We start from the raw sequence: 19174 nt of genomic DNA on the forward strand, positions 1-19174 counted from the left end.
TTTTATTAAAACAACAACAACCCAAAATGATGTAATAAATCGAAATCGCACAATCATCGCCATCTGCTGGCAGTATAATTGAAACATATGGGAAAGAACTGGCAAAAACAGGGGACGACGACGACAACAACACATAAACCTGTGAAGACTCTGGAAGACAAAGCCCCAGTAAAACTGTGGGATTTTTGCTAAATACGGAGAAGCCCAATGTTTTAATTATATTCTGAGTAGTGTGTCCTATTTTTTTAAAAAAATGTATTATAGAATGACTGGTGATATGTAGTAAAGATATGATTTTTAGAATGTTTTAAAAAGATATAACATTATTTTATTTTCCTTCATATAAATACTGTATGGGCTCACTAGGTTCCCTTCTGGGTGTATAAGATGAAAATGTATACTCATGGTATATTCTCATACTTTCCAGAGGGAAATATATTGAGTTGCAATGGATGGTCTGCGGATACTGGGGGCTCCTGATATGGAAACATCCTAAGGATTGGTCAAGTTCACCATGATAAGAGCCAAGTTAAGCTGTGTGGTAGTTTGGGAAAATTGGATATTGATTTATGTGCAGGGATGGGTTTTCTTTAGTGTTGTTATTATATTCAACTCAGTGGTACTAATTCTAGGTTTCACACATCCTCCGAAGATTACAGCACTTACCACCACATCACTAAAGTTCAATCACCAGATGTGTGATCTTTAGGATCCCTTCTTTCAGAGAATGTTGTGAAAACTGTAATTAAGCAAAGCAAATTGATTTTCCAAACTGTATATTGCACTCTATGTTCCTCCCTCCTCACCATGTTCCACTTATGCTACTTAGCACTGTATTTCATAGCACAAAGATAAAAATCCTATTGTATAAACTCACTTAAATAGTTATTGAAGTTAGTGTTTAAACTGCAATGAATGTTTTCTCCCCCAAAACAACATTTCAAAATATGCAGGTTAACTTTACCAGCCAAAGAAGAATATTCTATTTCATGCTACATCATCTGTTCCTATTACAAAAGAAACTATCTCCCCCTAGCCCGCCACCCCAAATACCATTTGTTTGGACATTTTTAATCACACCAAATATATAAAGAGACAGAAACAGAATATTTTGTGAAAACACACACATAACCTTTGTTAACTTGATGAAGGAAATGCATTTAAATATATAACTAAATTCATAAGCACCATTTCACCCATACTAGTGCAATTCACTTCTGCATAACTGAGAAGCAGAGATCTGTGCCTGCTCAGGTATGCACACAGGCCTTAGTTCAGTGGTGCAGCACATGCCTTGCATATAAAAGGTCTCAGATTTAATCCCTGGCTTATCTGGGTAGGGCTAGGAAAGAACCCTATATGAGGGATGAACTATATGTTATTGTTAAGATGTAGGTAGCAGCTACATCTATTTTTCTCTTCTTTTTTTTTTTTGGTTACAGTGATATGTGTGTGTGTGTGATTTTTTTATTGGGACCCCTTATATGCAGGGAGAGGAGTTAAAATCCTTCTCTTCCCAGCCTTGATCCCCCCCCCCCAAACCCCATAGATGCACCTGGGGTGGAAGATTATAAGTAAAATCAAGCATATGGAGGGAAGTATTAAAATCTACCTTCTCCATCTGGGGAGTCCCAATGGAAACTGTAAAAAAGAAAAGGGGAAAAAAGGCAGGGATACATGGCTGCTACTTATACAGCCCTCAATGACTATGCTGCTAGCCACTGTTGACAATATCGAATTAGATGAGGCAAAAATCTGACTCTTTGAGCTCCATCACACCTGCACATTTGCCCTGGTTTACCCTCGAATTATCCACCCTCGTTTCCATAGCATGTGAAAGCCTGATCAACTTACACCTTTGCGCTTTTACATTTCATTCATCTTTACACCTCTCCTCTTGTGCGCAATTGCTGTTCTTCCATTGAGATGCACATCCCCCCCTCCAGATCCCCTTTGTATCTCACCCTACAGTTCATTAGTTGGACACCACGACCACCCTCCCTACATGGTTATTCCCTGTTGCCTAGGCTACGCCCGTTCCCCTCACCCTGCCTGGAGGCTTTGGAGCATGAACATAGTAAAATCAGATGCAGGCTTACCTTTGAATAAACCTCATTGAACAGAGAGAGACTTACTTCTGAGTAAACAGAAGTAAGGCCTCAGAAGTAAGCATGGGATTGCAGAGCACTTCTTTCCAGTTTGCTGTTTTAAGACTTAAAAAAGAAAGCTTCTGAGTGACCACACTATTAAAAGTCAGTTCTATATGTGTTTACTCAGAAGTAAGTCTCTCTCTATTCAATGGGGTTTACTCAAAGGTAAACATGCATTAGTATGAGTGGGATGTAAATGCAGTTGAAATCAATGGGATTTACTTTTGAGTAAGGGAACAGCAGATCTGTAGTTTATGAACTTGAAGATGCACAGCTTCGCATGATCAGAAGAATTAAGATTGATCCTTCGCATTAATGAACTACCAGGAAAAGGATTTAAGGGGGGATTTTAAAAATCATGAAAAATCAAGGGATGACCCAATATGATTCAAATTTGGCATGCTGAAAGCCATCCTTAAGAGCTATCACTGTGCCATTTTTTATCTCTTTATCTTTAAAACTTACGAAGATGTAAGCATTTGTTAAATTTCCATTTTAAAAATCCCTTAAAATCAAGGGATGACCCAATCTGATTGAAACTTGGCATGGCTAAAGCCCTCCTTAAGAGCTATCACTGTGCCAATTTTGATCACTTTATCTTTAAAAATGAGGGCCCTGCTTGCAAGAAGGGTGCATTTCCCACATTTCTTTTAAGGTGAAAATGCCAGCTGGAGAAAAGATATGCCCCTCTCCGCCCCTTGAAAACACGCCCACAGAACTTCGGATTGAAAATGATGGATGAAAATACACGTTGATGATAGCATGTTGTCCTTTTGATTTACCAGAAGAACCAGACTTTCCCCATGCTAAAAAAAACAGCGCTGGGGGGAGGGGGTAAGTGAGGTCAGGGCAGGACATGGATGACGTCACCAGAGTCCTTTGCACACAACCCATGTTGACAGTGGGCTATAATGCTGGTGTGATGGAGCCCTTTGTAAGGAAGCATTCTCTCTCTTCCATATCATTGGAGAGGAGCAAATGGATGCACATGCGGATCAGACACCTCCCTTGACGTGAAGGCAATGCCAGCTCTGGGTTTTGGGGAGAGGGTGGATTGGGCAAGGCACCTGCTGCTCTTCCTCACCACTGTTGCTGCTCCCTCACTTCTCTGTTCTCTCTGGAGAAGCCTGGTAGGGAAGTGAGTGAGTGGTCCCACTTCTTGCTTGCCTGCAGTGGAGGCTGGTGGCTCTGATGTCAGTAGAGCTGTAAATCCACTCTTTGAGTTTCAGCCAGAGCTATCCAAGATACTGGACCCTCTCCCCCAAATAGGAGATCCATTGTCTTATTCAAACAGCAGGGGCAGCTCAGACAAATACACTGCAGCGGCAGGCAAAACAATTCCAAAGGGGAGGTCTTCCTTGGCAGAAGATCCACCACTTTCCACATCCTGATGCCTTGCTCCAGCCAGGGGAGAAGGAGGTGGAAGCGCTCCCCTCTGCCCCAGGAATTCATCGTTTTTGTTATCTTCCCTACCTTTGAAAGCAACAGGACAAAAAACAGCTATGCCAGATCTAGGCTGACATAGGTTCAGGTCCCGATCCAGGGGCCTGTCAGATTGAAAACATTTTGGAGCCTAGCATAAACAGACACAGTGCTGGTGGTGCTTCTGCACCCACGGAGCTTTCCCCTGACATACAGCAGTGCTTTTGCAGCAAACATGCCTCCTCACTGGCAGTGTTCCTTTCCACTGGTGGAGTGGCGATGCTGCCCTGTCCTAAGCCCCTTCAGCCCACCTTCGGCAGGGTTTAGGATTGCACTCTAAGGGCATAGCTAGACGGGGCGATATCCCAGTGATTGCTCCAAGATCATTCCTGTGCATCCACATGATGCACAGGGCATCCCGGGTGCAGGGAGGGATGACCCCTCCCTTGGCTTGGGATATCGCCCTATTCCATGGTCTTGGGAAGATCCCGAGACTGCGGAAGATGTGGCCAGGCGTTGCGGGTTGCCCCGGTTCCTTGCAAGTAACCGCAAGGACCCAGGACCCGGGCATGGGACACAAAACTCCTCAGGAGCTCTGTGCTCATTGGGGTGAGGGTGAGGTTGTTGTTGTTGTTTTTAAAAAAACACTAACGGTTTTCAGATGAGCGCTCGTGCACGCCTTCTCCTTTAAAAAACAAAAAACAAAATGGGGGCCGTGATGTCGCGTGTCGACGAGGGCGACAATCTTGTGATCATAAAATCGCAAGGTCATCACCCTCAAACCCCCTCGTCTAGCCATGGCCTTTGTTATTAAGTGAAAGGCAATGAAGTGAATACTTATTTATAAATGGCTATAAAAACAAATACTTATGGCTATAAAAATGATCACAAGTTAATAGCAATTTTAAGAGTGAACTAATACATTGGGTTAAAGGTTTCAGTTTTGCTTTCTGTCCCAGCATATGTGCAAATCTCTGGGGACCATTCCACAGTAGATGTTTTACAGGAGGAAACAGGTGCTGTAACCACAAAGATGGAAAGCCTAGAAGTAAGATATAAACACACATACTGTGGCTGTCATAATGTGCTTTTACAAAGCATACAATGTGTTGATAGTTTTAATAGCTGGATTGTAATGGGGATATTACAGGTATCTTCCTCGCCATCTCACCTATAATGGTGATAATAAGTGTTAAAAGAGATTTAGCAGATTCGGAAGTCTTCATCAGTTGTTGTTGTTGCCACATGGGGCTAGGACTTGCATTCCAAAAAATCAAGGTTCAAACTGCAATGACCTTGTTTCTCATGCAATAATAGCCCAACTTCTCCCGGTTAGTGTCAACTTCAAGTTTTGGTGCCATTTCATCCAATGAAAATAGGTATTCGCTTATGGAACCCAATAGGATTTCTCTTTCAGTGCTATCACCAAGAATGTAATAAAAGGTTCTTGATCAGGCCTAAGGAGGCCTGTCTGTTTTTTCACATTGAGGCAAAATGGACTGATTAGTTTTTGAGAAGGGCAAAACAACAGAAATACGTATCTGCAGGTTTCTTGGACACAGCATTTCAAACTGATGTGGACGCTTGACAATAGAAGTCCCATTTGTCATCAGGGCTGATCTTGACAGTAATGGTAGAACAAGGGCTGGCAAAAGTTTTCCTCGTTGCTTAATATCTTAGGCTATTTCTGCTTCACAGTCAAATGGAGCAAATCACTTTTGTAAAGGGTTTGGAGAACACTACGACTATTCTAGGCCTCAGCAGTTGGGTCTCATTAAAAGAATCTACATGGGAGGGCAAAATCGGAGTTTGAGTGTCCACACTGGCTAGCACCCCAGAAACCTGCTGGGGCCAACCTCTCCCAGCCACTGGAAATGGCCACTGCTACCACCAGAAGTTGCAGCGCTGCCAGAATCCCAGCAGAAATCTGTTCTCTACAGAAACAGTGGTTTTATTCATTCATTCATTCATGTGAAGTATTTCTATCCCTCTCCTCTTTCAAAACATTCCCAGAGCGACTTACAACAATCAACAGACAGTGCCCTGCACTCAGATTCAAAATCTAAAAAGATGCAATATACAATGAAAGGGACTGGGAGGGAGAAGGGGGCAGGGAAAGCATGATTCAGTTGCTCACATGGATGGAAATCTATCAGTTGAACTCAGGTTTGCTCCATATCTACTGGCCTGTTCCTCTTTTCTTTCTTCTCTTCTGTAGTTTCCCATTATTTGAGTTGAAGCTGAATCTGTTTCTTTTCCCATCCTCTCAGGGAAAGATGTTTCCTCAAAACAGAAGGCCTTCTGGTGGTGGTTGGGGAAGGGAGCGGCCACTACTGAGAGATAGATGGTGGCAGCTCACCAAGCTGTGTCTGTCTTCCAGTTCTACTGGGAGTGCACAATGGGCATGGCTAGATGACTGTTTATCCCGGGAATCGCCACGGAATCATCCCTGTGTGTCCACATGATGCACGGGGGGGGGGGGGCAGGGAAGGATGATCCCTCTCTTGCCCTGGGATAACAAGCACCACTTTTGTTCCGGTTTTTCCCACGGTCTCCAGATGATTCCGAGACAGCAGGATGTGTGAGCACCCATCCTAGTTTCGTCCCAGCTCCTCGCAAGTAACTGCGAGGAGTCGGAGCTCCGTGACCATCGGGGGTGGGGTGGGGTGAGTGGGAGGTGTTGTTGTTGTTGTTGTTTTAAAAAAACCCTCACTGTTTGCGCTGAAGCGCTGGAGCGCTCATCTTGAATAAAAACAAAAAGGCGTGCGAGACATCCTCCATCCTCCCGGGACATTGTACGCCACTTGTAGACTGGGGTGAGGATCTCACAATCACGATAACGCGAGATCTCCCCCCCCCCTCTCTCTACACTGGGCTGGTGTAGACATGCCCATTGTTTCCCAGCAGAGTTACAGTCCTCACAGCTCACCAAACAGCTTTTGGGAGCCCCATTCTGCTGAGAAACAAGGTACTCACTCCCTGCGTGCCTGGTTTCCCAGCAGGATTCCTGGGATTTCAGCAGAATGGAGACAGCAGTGGTGGCAGTGGCAACAAGGACCCAGGTGGGGGACGCAAAAACAGCCATGATGGGATGCATGTGGCCCACAAGGCTGGATGTTGCCCACTTTTGCTGTATGGTTACAAATGAAAAGGACAAGCCAACTAAAGACCAATATGCAGATGTTTTTGAAGGTATAAACAAGCTAAGAACTGAATACAAAATAGTTAGCAGAACCCAACCACCTGGTTATTCATGCCCTCAGAGAGGTCATGTTAATTACAATAGAAAGAAAGAAAGAACTAGACTGAATGATGGCCTTAAAAATCATTGACAAGGAGGAGGAAGTCACTGAATCGGTACATTCATTAGTCATCATTAAAGAAATGATGGAACTTAAGACCATGTTTAGATCCAAAACAGCTTACTAAATAGATTAAAGGACAGAATTTTCCAGTGCCCACAAGAGAGGATCTATTTAATGAAATGGCTGGTGCAAAATATTCTTCAATTCTGGATGCATCCTCAGGATTTTGGCAGGTTCTGCTAGAAGAGAAAATTTCAAGCCTATGCACTTTTAACAAACCTTTCAGGAGATACAGCTTTCAGAAGACTCCCATTTGGCCTCAAATCTGCACCAGGAGTGTACAGCAAATATTTGATTAAGTTCCTAATCTGATGAAGAGATGGGACAGCTCCGGCGTTCCCTTGAAGCTCGAAACAAGCCTCAAGATATACATCAATCATATCCTTATACATCAATCATATCCTTGTATGGGGCAGAACTAAAGAGGAACATAATCAGATGTTACAGGAGGTCCTAGAGAGGGCTAGGAAAGTTGGGCTGCAGCAAATTCAGTGGTGTTTTTTTAAAAACAAAACAAAACAAAACACCTACTTGGGGGAAAGGATATCTGAAAATGGGGTGTAAATTGATCCATAAGACAAGGAAGGGGTTTGAAGATATCTAGGGGTGGTAACTCATACAGGCAGGCTTTTTGAAAGCCTGGCAATGCACACTAGAATCCTCATTAAAAATGATAATCACTGGACCTGGAATGAAATCATGGACAAGGCTTTTGCAAAGCTAAACATGCTAATTGAAACAGCTCCAGTTCTCAGATGTTTTGACAGCAACAGAAAGACCAAACTGTCCACAAATGCTTCCAAAGAGGTATTGAGGCAACACTCTTGCAAAAATATTGTGATCACTGGAAGCCAGTAGCATATGCATCCAGAGCTCACATAGGCATAGTATATGCACAAAGAGAGAAAGGTGTTGCTTTGGTCAACGGATGCAAACAACATGTTTTTTGTTTTTGTTTTTTTAAGTATATGGGTCTGTTGGGTCTGAAACTGACCACAAGCCTTTGATCACTATTGCTAAAAAGGGATTAGCTGATATACGTCTCAGATATCAGACACCTTTTTTCCCCAGTTACAATCGTACGATTTGAGATTAGAAAACAAACCTGGTAAGGACCTGGTGATTGCAGACACTTTGTCTGTGGTGGTTGAAAATATTGATTATGAATATTGTACGTATCAATGAAATACGACAAAAATTACCCAGTCCTGGCTGAGATGTGGCAAAAATGTTTTGTTGATTTATTTACCTTGGCATGCAAAACTGCTTTGAATGCTATTGTTCTTGGTAGAAAAATGGGGGTACAAAAAAAATAAAATCAATCAATCAATACGTTAGTTCTAGATTATTTTTCTCACAATTTTCCTCACTACCATAAGATCACTTCATTGGATGGTGCAAGTTATACAGTATAAGTGCTAGTATATGGCACTCAGTGGCTTCTTCATAAAAATGCCAGGGCAGGTGGTAACATTGCTATTACTTTCCATGGGGTTTATGACTATTGAGAACTCACCATGAAATTCAACAGGGAAGAGTAGAATGATAGACTCGGACCAATGAATGACGTAATATCAGCTTGTTTAGTGACAATGAAAATAGCAATATTGAAAAAAGAGCACTACTAAATTCGATGGGAAATCTCAGAGATAATGTGCTAATAATATTTTATCTTTTCAAAAGGAGAGAGCAATATTGAAGATGAAAAATAAGCTTTAAACTTATAAATCCATAACAAACAAAATGAAACAAAGCATTTAAAGTCTTTTTATATTGGCAAAGTTACAACAACCCTCCTGGTATAATTGATTGTCCAACATCTCTTGAAGACATCATTCAGCTGCTAGGGAGCCATAGCCAAGCAAGCTGTCCATTAATTAATTCCCTTGCTGCCTAGATTCATTCTCTCTCTCTCTCTCTCTCTCTCTCTCTCTCTGACTGACACACACACACACACCGCCTTAAAGCAATCCCTAAAAGAGAGAACAATGGAGGAAAGGGAAAATGCAGGTATCCAAAAGGGGAAATAGAAGAAAGAATATGTGTGGGTCCTGTAGTTTGCACATATATACATGTGCTAATATGCTTATAAAGCTGGTAACAAAAAGAACTGGATTTATAACAAGAAATACAAGGTAAGCCCACTTCTGTTTATATATACTATCTGTCTAACCATCCTAATCCATCCATCCATGCTATCTATCCACCCCACCTCTCCACTATAATAGCCCACAAGGCATCTTACAATCAATTAAGAGGATAAAAATATCAACAATAATTAAAATAAACATGCTAGCACTAATTAAACAACATAAACAAACAACAGTTTTGTTCCCTGGAGGCAAAGGCTATCAATGGCTACTAGCCTTGATGGTTGTGTGCTATCTCCAGTATTTGAGGCAGTAAGCCTGTGTGCACCAGTTGCTGGGGAACATGGGTAGGTGGGTGATGTTGCACCATGTCCTGCTTGTTCATCCCTGGCTGATGGCTGGTTGGCCACTATGCGAAGAGAGTGCTGGACTAGATGGACCCTTGGCCTGATCCAGCATGGCTCTTCTTATGTTCTTAACAGTTAAATATGAAATAAAAGGCAGGCACAAATTCATATGTATTGCTGTTAAAACACATGTAAAGAGAGCTAACTTAGACTGGCACTTAAAGAGAATAAAGATGGCACCAACTGAATTTGTTTAAGGAAGGAATTTGACAGCTGGAGTGCCATCAGAGAAAAGCTGTTCTGTCCAGAATAAAGTAAGTGGAAAAAAAGCCAAGGGCAAGGGGTAGAAATGGAGATATGTCTAGGAAATATTTATTTGTATTTGCCAACGCGTTTCGGACTTATGAGGTCCTTCTTCAGGGCAATTCAAGTAAGAGTTTTCTCCAGAGCAAAATGATCTCCTATATCATGTTTCCCATCACAAACATATAAGCTCATGAATCATAAAATAAAAGTTACTATTTTAATTTTGAAATTACATTATTTTTTCTACATTTCTGAAATAGCATCATCCCCCACACTATGGCTTTTCTACCATGTTGCTCCCCTTTTCCTATGAAGAAGAGGCCTACAAACCTTGCTGACTATTTTGTAAGTTTTTAGTTGGTCCTAATGAAAGTATTAGCTTGTCAGTGTTTTGATTTCTTTTATTCTAGTGGACCAACATGCCTGAAAAGGTTTTATAAACAGACCAATTCACTTTAATAAAAAACCTGGCTTTTTTCACTGCAAAATGTTGAATCCTGTGTTAGCCAGATATATCAGTTTGATGTGTATCCATGTGTGTGTGGTTGAACTACACTTTATTTATTATTACATTTATATTCTGCCTTTTTTTCCTCTTGCAAGAAACCTAAGGCAGCTTACACAATCTCCTTCTTCTCTATTTTAATTACAACAACCTTGTGAGGTAGGCTAGTCAATGACTGGTCCAAAGACATCCAGTGAGCTTGATGGCTGAGAGGGGACTAGAACCTGAATCTTCTGAGTCCCAGTCCAACACACAGACTTTCAGTATAAAACTGACATTTAGTCACATATATTTTGGGCCTCTAAATCCTGCAAACAACATTGGCTCCCGCTGTCCCTAGAATCAATGTACCTGATTATTAAGGTGTGTTGACCTAGCTGTCCCTCTCTTTTGCCTATGTACAAGGAACATTGAGATTAATAGCTGATGGGAAAGCATGACACACAGGGAAGCCCAAATCTCTGTCTTGCAAGCTACAAGTCCTAGTTTAACTGTGCTCTACAAGGACATCTGCTACTGAGTCTGTTCTAGAAAAGGGCCTTGGCCAGACATCAACTATTTAAAATATTGTTTGTTCTGCTCTAATACTGTTTCTGATTGGCTCTATTAAATCCTGAAAGATCCAGACCATACGTACATACAGATAAATAATTTCCCATAAATACCGACCAGCATGATTTACAATTTAGCCTAGTCCCCACCATGGTAATGGATACAAAAATCTGGATACAAAATCACATGTAAATCAGAAATATGAAGGTGTTAGGCCTAGCTCAAGCACTGCTGTGGGCTCTGTAGTTTTGGAGTCAGATTTAAAAGCCGACTGGGATGGTTTAGAACCCAGTTCAATTGTGGGAAGCCTGGGGCATGAGAACTTAGTTCTACCTGGTTTCTTATCTGATGGCAGGCCAAGTCAGGAGAGCTGGTTTAGGCCTGCTCAGGATATGGAATGTAGAATGGTGAGAGCCTGGCCCTGTCTGGTCTACCATCTGTTTACATGCTGAAGGAGAGGAAGGCTCTGTTTCATCCACAGCTGCAAGATAATGCTTTGAGCAGGGTGACCATATTTTGGATACCAAAAAGGAGGACAATATGCCCGCCCTCAAGGAGGCGTGCCCACCTCAACATGCCCAGCCCCTAAGGTGGGACCATCTTGACATGACCGGCCCCCAAGGGGGTATGGTCTTGGTCACATGACAATATGTCCACCCTCAAGAAGGCATGCCCACCCCAACATGCCCAGCCTTAGAAATTCCTTAGAAATAGAATAAAATCTCTTAGTGCAATTGGCCTACCTTAAAGGGCTGTTGTGTTGCTAAAACAGTTTGACTAAATGTTCATCATCATCATCTAGTAACCACTTTCCACAGATAAACATGCACAATTTAGGGAGGATGGCGAGAAGAAAGACCAACTTCAAAGCCCTACGTTCTTGCCACTTGTGACTATTTATTATTATTGCATTTATATCCTGCCTTTTTTCCTCAAACGAACCTGAAGTAGCATACATAATCTTCCTCCTTTCCATTTTATCCTCACAAAAACAACCCTGTAAGGTAGGTTGGGCTGAGAGTCTGTGACTGGCCCAAAGTCACCCAGTGCGTTTCCATGGCTGAGTGGGGACTAGAACCCAGATCTCCCAACTCCCAGTCCGACACTCCAGCCACTTGCACCACACTGGCTCTCTTTAAATGATTATAACTCAGAAGCACCTATATCTCTAGCCAGCTTCACTACTTCTACAGCAGCCTTCTTCGACCTGATGCCCTCCAGGTGTATTGGACTACACCTCCCAGAATTCCCAACCAGCATGCTGTCTGGGAATTATGGGAGCTGCAGTCCAACACATCTGGAGGGCACCAGGTTGGGAGGAGGCTGATAGGAATGGCTATGAGAAACAATTAAACAGGCTTATGGGCCGGCAGAGATTTATGCTAAAGGCAAAAAATAAAATAAATCCTTGCTTCAAAAGTAAGTAAGTAGGTGAGTGTTACTGAATTGATAACATTATTATAGTCATATGATATAAAAAGAAAATGATCACAACAAATGCTCTTAAAAGACCAAGCAATTTTTCAAATTAAGCCTTGAATGTATTCAAGAGTAGGCATTACCATTCTACAGCTGAAAAAAACTGAATCTCAGAAAGCTTCAACACAAGCAAACAAGACCAAACTCTGCTTTTTCTTTCAACACTAGTGAATATTAATCTCTCAAACCAACAACAACAGCCAAGTCAAAAGGTGGCACCTCAATAAGATCACAACCTCCTGCTCTATTTCTATTATTCCAATATTTAGGAAGTTATTTATTTGTAACTATTTACAGGCAGTGTTAGATTACGATCTCTGCTTTGAACATACATTGAAAAAATGAAGGAAAATCCATCTTTAGGTCTTTCTTAAACCACCCTAAAAACAAGTTCAGCACCTAAGAGGTGTTAAGTTGTAAGATCCAAAATTCGTAATTACTAAAACAGATTAAAAATATCCTGGTACCAGTAAACTGTTGCATTCTCTATTTTGCCATGGCTCTGTTATATGTGTACACTCTTCTAGAGCCACACAAGACAACACAGACTTTAACATTGTTATAATTTTAATCCAGATGACAAAGTCTAAAGGTATTTAAAGTGGCTTGAGAGGTGATATGTAATCATCCTGCACCTGTGGGCTCTAGACACATTGTGCCATCCCCATGGCATAAAAACAGCCCCCCAAAAGGAAAGCACCACAAGAGCATCTGGTCCAGTACTCTGCCGGGGACGAGTACCCATCTACCCCAATGTTCTTAATGAAAGGAAGAAATATCAGCAGTCCTGTTAGTTTGTAAGGCACAAAAGTAGAGACAGAAAGAAAGAAAGAAAGAAAGAAAGACAGACAGACATTTTAGGTCTCTCCCTCTCCCCACTCCAAATAAAATCCAAGATACAAAAAAGACACAAATCAGATCCCAAACAAGAACACTTTTCAAGGGGTCGTCCTCTCCTCATCTCCACCTTAAGGAGGGCTCTATCCCATCAACATGTCCAGACTTGTGAATCTTGCCATGTGGAGTGTCCTGAATTCAACTGGGAACCAAGATGAAGCTGCAGGGAAGCCCCTTCCTGCCAACTCCACCTCTTTTATGCCATCTCATCTCATGTTAGCCCATAGAAATGAACCAGAGCTCTGGATTCCTTCATGCCGCCGCAGGTGGGTGACTGCTGTGGCTGGTCTTCCTCTGAGCTGCCATGGCAGCTGGCCAGCCATCATTCTTCTTGGAGCACACATGTGCCCCACGCTTTTCCCAATACCCACAACCCCTTTCAATTTGTGCGAGGCAGGGAGGGCGTGCACAATTTCTAGGGCGTGCTTCTATTTCTCCAGGAACTGCTCAGATCAGCTACACTAATGATGTAGCACCTACGCCATTTGCGTAGGCGCCACACAAATGGCGTAGCTGATTTGCGTGCCTCCGGAGGCCACATCGGGCAATTTTTCCGGACATTTGGGAGGATTTTGAAATCTCCCCCTGGATCCAACTTGGGGGTGGGATTTCCGGATATGTCCGGGCAAATCCGGGCATATGGTCAGCCTAGCTTTGAGTCAAATCTCTAATTTTACAACCTGAGAAATTTTCTGCATGAACCAAGCAGGGGGAGGACTTTGGAGAGGGAGGGGACTTTGAGAGGTAGTGTCTGCTGATGGGTAGATTTTCTTGTCAGGGTAGATCTTAAGTAGGGGTGCTTTAGCAGCCTCTCCTCTGTATTTAAGCCAGTGTACAGGCTGGAGAGGCTTTACTTGAAACAACATCCTTAATCTATCTGGAACAGGTTCAATGTAAGTTTTTAAATGAATTGTTTCCGTTTGAAAAGCCAGCAAATGCCTTAGTCATGAATTTCCATACATTCCAGATCTCCAACATAACTTAATTCACATGTGAATATTGCAGCACCAGATACATTTTATACATGTCTGAAAGCTCAGGGAAGACCGTGGTGAATACTGATAGTAGAATGATATGATTGTTAGTATTTAATTCTGAATAATGAGAAAGTATACCAGTGTACCAGGAAGTGTGTCTATTTTTGGACACACACAATATTTATCTCAGATTGTCCTTGATTTATATGTGAAAGTCAGCCTTCCCTATATTTTGGACATAAGATGTAACATACATAACTTGATTAGACCTTCTCAATTAATTTTGTACAGGCTTCTGGATTAATGTAAACCCAACTAATGCATCTCAATACACATTCATGCTGTGTGTTTCATTAGGAAAGATTCCAAACTGATTTTGCAGATGGAGGTGAGATAGCTCACATTATTATGTTTGAGAAAAATACTGAATGTATGTCAGGGGGCACTGGGGCTATAATTAACACTGCTATGGTCCCCAGTGTCAAATTGGAAAAGTTTTAATTAAGGTCAATGTCTAAAATAACAATATGCAATAACCTAGAACAACATAATAGGAGTCTGTATGATTCACATCACATAGCTACTACAAATTGCCACACTTGTTGCTAAAATAATGTAATCTGTTTATCGCTTTGCCATTTCACATCCATTAAGCATGCTTGTTGAATATTGCTTCATGTATACATAATGTTAGAACAAACTGTTACTATGGTGATTTATCTATTTCTCTTTTTTACTTAAAAAAACCCTTTTCCACGGTACATACTTCAGCTAAATCCTGACAATTTGTTTAAAAGCAAGAGAGAGAGAGAGAGAGAGAGAGAGAGAGAGAGAGAGAGAGAGATTTCAGGTGTGTTGTACAGTAAAATTCTTTGTTTACCTCAAGTATTTCAAGCTGAAGCTTTAGCAAAACAGTTTTAAAGAAATTATGACAGGCACACACACAAAAAACAAGGCCATAGAGAGATCCCATCTATTTCACAGTGTTCCTTCTGGTAAGTCACCCTATCCCAAATAAAGCTATGCATGTCTGTGTGAGAAAGTAAGCGGGAAAAAACCACCTCAATCGTCTGTCAGGGGCACAAACTATGCACTATGGGTTATTTGCAAAACTTGTCACCCACAGTGCAAACATGCCCATTGTCTCTCTCCCCCTGCCTTCAGGACATCACTAAGCAACTATTGCACAGGCCTGACAGTAACAAAAAAGGCCTCAAGCCTACTCAGCCTCACAGAGGCTACACAAAGTAAACACTACACAACACCAACAGTTTCATACAGGGCATTACTTCACAGGTATATTCTTTTACACAGCCATCAGCATCACTTTTAAATCAGTCCTTAATCAGGGCAAAAGTATGTGTGAACAGCACATGGGACTGTGATTTAGCCCCCCCCATTATCTCCACACTGATTCTCAAATTTAACATTTCTCCCCGCAGAGCTTCACTGTCAGAGGGGAAGCAAATATACAGGAATAATATGAATTAGAATTAGAATAATTTATTACGGTCACAAGACCAGCAAAACAGAACAGCACTGTAAAAAACAACAATATTGCCAGGGGTCAGCAAAGTAAGATGGGGCTATAAATATAATAATATAAAAAGGTAATAATTAAATACAAATAAATAAGCAATTAATTAAATTGTACATTGTACATGCCCCACTCATAATAATATAGGATTTATATGAGTTCTTGTATGTTTTACGTACATTCCACAGCTCTTGGGAGGCAATTTGCACTGGAAAACTGGCATGGGGAGAAAGGGTTAATATCTTCCCTGAGCCATGGTGCCAGTCTAAATTGCTGCCCCACAGCTGCTTTTTAGAAAAAAAAAAGATGATCATGATGATAATGATAAGAGATGGATTCATACATATTTGATGTTATATCTAGTTTGTCTGTTACACTAGTGTGACAAAGAAATGTGGAGGGTTGACTATTATGCACATAGACGTGGTCATAAATTGGATATATGCATGCAAGCGAGAATGTAAACTTTCTGCTCTGTATTGCTTTAGCTGGGATGCACATTTGGACATGCATTTGAATGCTTATCCCTGTCCATGTTCACACATTTTCAAGTGTGATTAGAACTTTGCTGTATTCATGAAGTACTTTTATAGCTCTTTAATATCAGGATTATTACCTACCGTGGGTTCTCCTCGGAAAGAAATGGTGGGACATAGATTTTAAAAGCAACTAAAATAAAAATAGTGCTAAATCAGGCACAATACTGATGACTGACCACCATATAATGTATAAGGTTATGAATGCTCTCTCAGGGGAACTCTGCCTCCATCTTGATGGTGGTGCTTTGGCGCCACAAGGCCTCGGGCTCCTACATTTGTGCTCCTTCCTGGCATCTGCATGGGAAGGAACGCAAATGCGTAGTTGCCGTCGCCACTGCCGCTGCGCTGACCACCAGGGTGGGGAGGAACAAGGCAGCCAGAGGGGGTTGAAGACTTCACTCTGGTTGCCTGTTCCTCCCCCTCATTTTTTTTTATTTACAGGGATGCGTGGTGCTCTGTTGAGCTTCTGGAGGTCTACCCCCTTCTGTCCAGCCAATGGCAACCAATCAGGGGGCGCTATCAGTTATGACATGCCTTCACAGCCAAAAAAGTTGGTATAAGTGCCCAACTTTTTTTCAGTGAAGTTTCTGGGGGTCGCCCATGGAGGGCTTTGCAATGGTGGCTGCGTTATGTAGATGATCTGCTGCTACTGAGAATCCACCCCGGGGCAAACCCTTCGTCAAGACAAGCTCCCTGTCTCTCCATCATTGTTTGTCTGTTAAAAGAAGTCAATGTATTTACCCTGGCAGGCATTTGATTAAAACAAGTGGGGCCAGGGGTCACTGGTGGAGCACACACTTTGCACTCAAAGGCTTGGATACCAGGTACTGTACCCTTCCCATCTCAATTTGGGACTGAAAGACCCAGGAAAAGTGTAGGCGTGTGGAGGGTAAGTTGTAAGCAAGCACAATTTGTGACATTGCACAACATCATGACTGATCACGGGGCACGTCAGATAAAGCATCAGCCTTATCTTCCAATTTCCTGGCTTTGTGGAGCTTGAGTCCACATGAGATAGCCTTAACTCTGGTCTTAAACTGGTAGGTTTTTAAATCACTGAAAACTGTTCCTCACTGGAGCATAATGAAATATTTCTTTTTTTCCATTCTGTGATTAAAGTACTGTGAATAATATTGCCTGCGAAGTGACACACAACAACTTTGTATTTATGAGGCAAATGGAAAGCTTGTTAGGAAATGTTAGAAGCAGCAGTGCAAACTTTCTGTTCTGCCTTGTGCACTCTGGACAGCTAACAAATCAGTTAACAAGCGAAGTGAATATGCTAGTAACTTCCTATCTGGAAAGATCAGGCTCAGTAATTACTGCAAGACATCAGTCATTTGTATTGCTCCAGAGAACACATGCCAGGTGAATTGCTCTGGCAGTTGTTAATTTCCTTCCACTTCACAGATAAATATACCACTTGACACATTGTCCTTGATGATAGATGGATGTGACCCCCAAATCCCTCTTTATTTTCTTGTGTATTCCCAAATTGGGATTTCACCCAGCTCATTCTGCATATTTAACATGGTGCTAGACAAAGTAGACATCTTTATGGCTAAATGATGAACAGTTAATGATTACTTTTTCTTCCTGAGAGCTAGCACTTCCAAAGAGAGAATCGACCAGCAAACTACACATTATACTCAAAAGCATGTAATTAAACCCCCGTTATTTTCACAAATGAAAGCACCCTTGGGAGACTGTGATTTTGAATGGACCAGTGGCAAGGAAGGTGTGTTTAACCTTTTACCTCACAAACGGAGAAACCTCCCAAGTGGTTCTCCACCACCAACACCTTCACAGTATTCTAGATGCATATTTACCCTTGTAAATATTAATTTGGAACCCTGAAAGGTGGGGGAGAAAAAGTTGGGAAGTCACTTTGACCAGAAAAAAAGGTCACCAAGAAAATGCTTAAAGCCACTGCACACACACATTCACAACACACACACTGCACCACTTCCACTCAAGTATACAGCATCCTGACTCTATTTTTCATTGTAAAATGTCAAGATTTCATTACAGTCATTTTGCACATAATACATAGTTTGCCCCTTTCCAAATTTCATGAACATGTACAGCTCAGTTGTGAGCTCTCCTGTCTGCATTTTTACCAGTATTCTGGAATCAATCAGGCTTTGTTCAGCCTATTTCCCCACCTTCTTAAAGATCAGTGGTATTAGCTGCTTCATAATTTCAAATTGAATGAATGAATGCATTGCTGGCAGCTGTAGGCAGCAAGCAAGCAAGCTGCTGAAGGGAAATATTGAACTTGCCTGTCTGGAGGAGAGTTTTAGGAACATAGGAAGCTGTCTTATACTGAATCAGACCATCCGTCCATTTAGCCCAGGATTGGCAGCAGCTCTTCAGGGTTTCAGGCAGGATTCTTTTCCAGCCCCATCTGGAGATGCCAGGGATTGAACCTGCGAACTTCTGCATGTGGAGCAGGTGCTCTACCTCTGAGCTACAGTCCTTCCCTGAAAATGTCTGTATGAGACCCTGGAGAGACCCTAGGCTTCTTTATATGAGTAATTTATAGCATGCTTGTAACTGGCCATTCACAGAAGTTTGCAGGTCATTCTGATGACGTTGTGAGCCTCCTGCAGGTCTCTAGCTCCTTCATGCGGTTATTTCGCTTAAAAATAAACCTTGGAAAACCCGATGCTCCTGAAATATCTTGGGATTTTCTGCTGTGTCGAAGATGCTCTGCAAAACACCTGCTAGAGGGTGCTGTTCCATTCAACTATATGACCTGGGAAGTTTTAAATGATAAACCACATGGGTGCTGCTCTCCTCCCATGTAATTCAGCTCGTTTCAAATGTGGAAGAGAAGCAGGGAGCAAAGTGATGGTAAGCAAACATGATTTCTCTTTAATCTAAAGGTCTTCACTGCCCCTCCCAGGAATATAGGAAACTGCCTTCTACGAGTTAGACCATTGGTCCATCTAGGTCAGTACTGCCTGCACTAACTGGAAGCAGCTCTCCAGGATTTCAAAGAAGGT

This window comes from Elgaria multicarinata, chromosome 5 (assembly GCF_023053635.1).
Source record: "Elgaria multicarinata webbii isolate HBS135686 ecotype San Diego chromosome 5, rElgMul1.1.pri, whole genome shotgun sequence".
In the NCBI taxonomy this organism is placed as follows: Eukaryota; Metazoa; Chordata; class Lepidosauria; order Squamata; family Anguidae; genus Elgaria; species Elgaria multicarinata.